The sequence below is a fragment of the Coenobita brevimanus genome, chromosome 59 (assembly GCF_032717465.1).
Source record: "Coenobita brevimanus isolate Jiangsu-jjx chromosome 59, ASM3271746v2, whole genome shotgun sequence".
Classification (NCBI taxonomy): domain Eukaryota; kingdom Metazoa; phylum Arthropoda; class Malacostraca; order Decapoda; family Coenobitidae; genus Coenobita; species Coenobita brevimanus.
In genome coordinates, this window is record NC_137012.1 from 9,053,959 (window position 1) to 9,059,930 (window position 5,972).

The 5,972-nt window shown below is 43.3% G+C and overlaps 1 non-coding gene across 1 annotated transcript; it reads left to right on the forward strand.

The window, feature by feature from the left end:
• Positions 1–5,428: 5,428 nt before the first annotated feature.
• LOC145402967 (5S ribosomal RNA) lies at positions 5,429–5,547 on the forward strand. The gene has a single exon (XR_013897903.1). It is a non-coding gene; the product is annotated as a 5S ribosomal RNA (ribosomal RNA).
• Positions 5,548–5,972: the final 425 nt, after the last annotated feature.

The following is a 5,972-nucleotide window of genomic DNA, read 5'->3' on the forward strand; positions in this document are numbered from 1 at the left end:
AATCATTTGGCTTGCCACTCACTGTAGAGCTACCCAAAAAACAGAGTATCACTACACTAAGTGGGTGGATGATGGGCGCCCCCACCTACCACTGATAATACTCATGTTAAAAACAGGACACTTCTTATCTTCATGAATAAATCAAGAGTTAATACAAATCCGTTAGCTGTTCAATTAGTCAGTCGAATAAGACCCACTTTAACATCCTGGATCACAGCCAGCATTCTACTTGTGATTCTGTAAAGACTGACACATAAAGAAACTAAGATAAAGAATGAATGAGTAGCAAAGCAAACAAAAAGTTCAATGAAGTACTGAAAGATGGGCCCACTGAAGAGTCTACAAAACTTGTGTATATCAGAATACATATTTTGTGTTGATTTTGATTTTCACTGGTTGGATATTTGTCATTTTAACTTGTACATTGTGTTGAAATTGATAGACAAGTTACATTTGTTTAACATATTATATGAAGTCATTGCTAGTATTATGTTACTATCCAGTATTTAAGTATAGACTCAGGTCGATTTCATCCAATCACCTCTTGTATGCAACAAATGTTTTTAGAAAATGTCATTTGGTCTATATTGTAGTCACATTTCAGTGCAGTATTCTAGACTGATAGTGGTAATATGTAAATATCTTCTTTTTATGTCTCTTACCTAAATTCCAGGGATAAAAGTGTAAATTTTGTCACCAAAAACACGGCATACAGGGTATTTCTCAAAATTAGGGAATTTCCATGGGTATACACAAAAGATTGACACTGCCGGGTTCTGGGGCAGCCAAAAGGGTACTGATTATTATACAAATTGTAGCCCCAGGTTCATCTGAATCCTGAACATAGTGGAATGGAGGTTAAAATTAGCCCATACTTGCAGATCCCCTTTAACCTCCTCCTTTAGGGGAAATGAGAAGTTGAGGAATGTTTGTAAAATAGGGCGGTGAAGCCGTATGGTTTTATCAGTGTTACAAATAAGGGTGTCCCTCTCCAGCACCACAAATGGTCGACTACGAATGCCATCTCGTGTTAACCCCTACACCGCGGGCTTGTTTACCAATGACTTGCGTGTCCCGCGGGGTTATTTGGGCTCCGACAGACTCTCAAAAAATATTTGCTAAAAATCAGTTATTAGTCCTAGAATAATAAAATTATATATGCTTATAGCACATACCTTCAGCTTTCTCCTGGAATGATTGTTGAGCCTTCGTCGTTTCCGTAGGTCTTGTGGAGACCTCTGAATTAGGGTAACTAAGTCTCCACTTTACACTTCCCGACAACCCGTTATATGATTACCACAGCCAGATACAAACACTATAAACACTATTCTACCATTTTCAAGTAGTTTGGGATCCATACTAAAAAAAAAAACAGTGTGAAAGCAATGGAAATTACGAGCGCGTCTGATCGCCGCACTTGCGCTAGTTCGCTCTAGGCACTCTGTCATTTATTATTCATAAAACCCCTCACACTTTATATTTCTATTACTATATCACACTTATATATATCTGGAGTCTTTCTCCATAAGTTTCCTTCAGTCGTATTATTTTATTGTCATTGAAGTCATTCTATTTTTCAGTCAGTAAAATACGTAGAGAGCCACGGATTCACTCTCACTGTTATAACATAAATTATTTGTACTCATATTCTTATATTACTAATTACTTACATTACTATTTACATTTTCTATTCTATTTTCAATATTTACCCTTCTATTTTACTTACAATATGTTATTCACTGTCACTTTCAGTAAGATAAAACTATAATACACTGTTCAATCATATGAACTGAACATCCATTGCTTTCACCTGCTATTTACACATTATTTACACATTATTTCCAAATAATTCTGCTTCCACACTTGCACTGTTAGAACTGCTTCTGGCTGTAATAATCGAAGAAGCAGGTTACACAGAGGGGAACCTGGCATTCAGCGCACTGCCAAGAGGTGCGTTTATGCTCAGGTGTGCGGCGTGTGGTATGCGCACATACCTGACACCTGCGAATCGCAGCCTTCCTTTTCCCTGTGGCAGGCATTAGCTCAAGTCTGTGCCGATCCATATACGCCCTCTGCTCAAGTCGGTCGGGAAGTGTAACTGGATGCGCCTTGGAGTTGCTGCTTGCACCTTACCATATTTTTCCAGCAGCTGCTGGACACAAGTCCTGGCGAACAACCTCAGGGAGAAGGATTTGGGTGGCTTTACCTTCATCTTGTACAGGATGAAGGCGTTCAGCATCGTCATATCTATGAGATGTAGAAAAACTTTCCTGTACCACCTAGTATTCTTCCTGAGGCAGTCGATCTCACCAATCATCATGTCGGACTTGTCCACCAGCCGCATGTTTATATTATAGTCCAACACAGCATCAGGTTTCATCACAGGTTCGCCTGTCCTACGGTCGACCTTCCCACTGTCTCTCATCTCCCCCTTATGTACGGTGGTGAGCATGTGCACGACTCTCTTGTCATGCCACCGTATTGCCAGCATCTTCTCAGACTTGCATAGGTGCACGTCTCCTCGCTGCGAGTTTCCCGCCTCTGGGAATTTGGGGAAGTTGGCACGATTATTTTTCACAGTGCCGCAGGAGCCAATGCCGTGCTCAGAAAGGTATTTGGCAAGTTTCGGTGCTGTATAGTAGTTGTCTGTATACAGCACATGATTCCCACCAAAATACTTTTCTAGGAGCACTTTCACTACACAGCCTGAGAAGCCAAGGGGGTGTGTTTTATCGAGATCGACAGTGCTGGCTGAATATATGACGCAGTCAAGGATGTACCCCGTCTTGCAGTCGCACAGTACAAAGAACTTAATTCCAAAGCGATGGCGTTTGCTTGGAATGTACTGGACAAACCGAAGACGTCCTCTGAACAGAACCAAGGACTCATCAATGACAACCTTCTGAAATGGGTGGAAGAATGACATGAACTTATCCTTCATTCTGTTCAGAATCTCCCGGATCTTCCAGAGTGGGTCGGTTTGGGAAGGTACATCATTATCGGCAAAGTGCAGGTTTCCCATGATGTTCCGGAAGCGATCTCTGGCCATGTACTTGTTGAAGGTCGGTGAGGGTAGTAAGGGGTCCATGGACCAGTATTCTTCCAACTCATGCTTCTTGGAATGTGGCATAAGAAGCATGAGGGCAAAGAACACATACAGCTCCTGCACTCCCAGCATGGTCCACTGTTGCATCTTGGCTGCACCTGTACCACTAGCAGCACGTTGTGATTCGAACCTGTTGGTCTCATCACATATGTGCTGCATGACTTCGTCATCTAGGAAGGCCAAAAGGTAGTCGACACACTCAGCATTTTCGTCCATAGTGAAGGCAGGCTGAACTCCTGACGAGCTCTCATCGAAAACCAGGTTTTCGGGGACAAAATCTGACCCTTCCGTCCACGCGAAGGCGTCCAGGAATCCTTGGCGTGGCGGTGGAGGGATGGTGGTGGTGGTGGTGGTGGAGGTTGGCTGAGAGGGAGGCTTATCTCTATCAAGGTCACTCGCACTGACCCTAGGTTGCCGTACAGCACTAGCAGCCCTTACCCTACTAGCTACACTACTTTTCACTCTCTTAGATCTACCTCTACCTCTACAGCTGGCCTTCACTGTTGATGCTGGTGGTGACTCCGACGACGAAGACTCCGGAGATAACTCAGCCGACGATAATGACGAGATGAGTAAAGCAGGGCTTGGGGAATGGGGAGGTGAATACTCTCGTGACTCATGGCGGGCTGGGTCACGTGGGGGCATTGTTCTGGGGCTAACACGCCGCCTTTTCACTCCCTTCCCAAATTCTTGTCCTTCCTGCACTAAAGGCTCCTTTCCCTTGGAGCTAGACACAGATTCACTGGTAGGAGCACTTGTTGTCGCTGTTTCTGGCGCGATAACTTCACCCGGCTCATCACACGATTCACCGGAATCGTCAAAATCGCTGTCCATTATTATCATGGACAATTCAGCAAGTTCTCGTGCCACTGCAGAGTCACTGAGGCCTTTCCTGCTTGCCTCAACACTTTTCTTGGGGGTAGAGGTCACGGGGCCCTTTGCAATGGGCGCAGAAGCGGCAGGAATGGCGGGGCACGAGTGCAACATGTTGTCTCTGCAGTGGAGGACAAGGAACTAAATGCCGCAGCTTATCTGAGAAGGGAAGGGTTGACAATGACACTTTAGGCTGACTGCTGCTAACTTACAGGCTAATTTTTTATAGGTAGAAAATCTCGGCAATAAATAAAGAAATAGGTAGTTCCAGGTGAATGTAAATGTCAATTAGGATTCTCCCTTCCTTTCTGATATATATTTTTATTACAGACATCAATTACAAGGCATAAATCAAAGGGGAAATTACTGTGGTAATGTAGCGAATGAATGCACGTGAGGTTTTGTCAGGTGATAATTAGGCAATTTCTGGAGTATAACACTATCACTTACCTGTTTATTTTTTTGGTATATATTATTGGGTAAAAATATTGGGCATAGGGCTTATTTCAATGGATGAAATCTGTGGAAAAAGAAGGGGGAAATTTCCGTAGCGCAGCGCGGCGTGGGAGGTGAGAGGAGAGGGTAATGGAGGGCAGGTAGGGAGGGGAGTCATGAAGGGGGTAAATTATCTGAGAAGGGAAGGGTTGACAATGACACTTTAGGCTTACTGCTGCTAACTTACATGCTAATTTTTTATAGGTAGAAAATCTCGGCAATAAATAAAGAAATAGGTAGTTCCAGGTGAATGTAAATGTCAATTAGGATTCTCCCTTCCTTTCTGATATATATTTTTATTACAGACATCGATTACAAGGCATAAATCAAAGGGGAAATTACCGTGGTAATGTAGCGAATGAATGCACGTGAGGTGTTGTCAGGTGATAATTAGCCAATTTCTGGAGTATAACACTATCACTTACCTTTTTTTTTTTTGTATATATTATTGGGTAAAAATATAGGGCATAGGGCTTATTTCAATGGATGAAATCTGTGGAAAGAGAAGGGGGAAATTTCCGTAGCGCAGCGCGGCGTGGGAGGTGAGAGGAGAGGGTAATGGAGGGCAGGTAGGGAGGGGAGTCATGAAGGGGGTAAAATAGCTAAAATGTCAACAATGGATGGGAGTACAGATGAGATTTGGAGTGCTGACTAGTGTTGGACATTGGCAGTACTGATATATGATACAAGCCACCACTTGAGAGCCCGGGATAATTCAAAATAACACAGAATCACAAAAGTGACGCCCCGCGGTATGATCCATTGTAGCCGAGTGTCACGAAAGTGACGCCCCCCGGTTAAGGGGTTAACCCACTGAGTTCTAGGACATTTTTTCTTAGTCCTCTTGCTATCATCAGACGATTTTATTCAGGTCAGAGGAGACTTCAGTTTCGTGTGGATAATAAACCCCTTCGCTCCTACGCATCCTGCACAAGTTGAATAAAACCGTGAGGAGACAACGGCCATACCACGTTGAGTACACCGCTTCCCGTCCGATCAGCGAAGTTAAGGAACGTTGGGTCTGGTTAGTACTTGGATGGGTGACCGCCTGGGAATACCAGATGCTGTTAGCATCCCTACGTGTCAAGTGGGGTTGGTGGAGGATTAGTGCCCCTCCCTGTAAAACAATTAACTCTAAGCCCTTGGCCACTCCGTTTGGGATACATGGCGTCTGGCAATGAATGAATGAATGAGACAACAGTAATATAATCTGGAATAAGTCATTGGGTTGCAAGAGTTATGCGCTGTGTGTGTAAAATACTAGGACATGTATTAGGTTAATTAGAGTGGGTTTATAATATTGTTACATTACAAGAATTTATAATATTGATACATAAACAACGAATGTGGAAAATATTAAGAATATATGGAGTAAATGGGAAATATCTGAATGCCGTGAAGAGCATGTATGAGGGTACTAAGGTTGCAGTACGTGTGAATGGTGAATTGAATGAATTTTTCTGAGTGTTGGATTGAAGCGGGGATGTGTCACATCTTC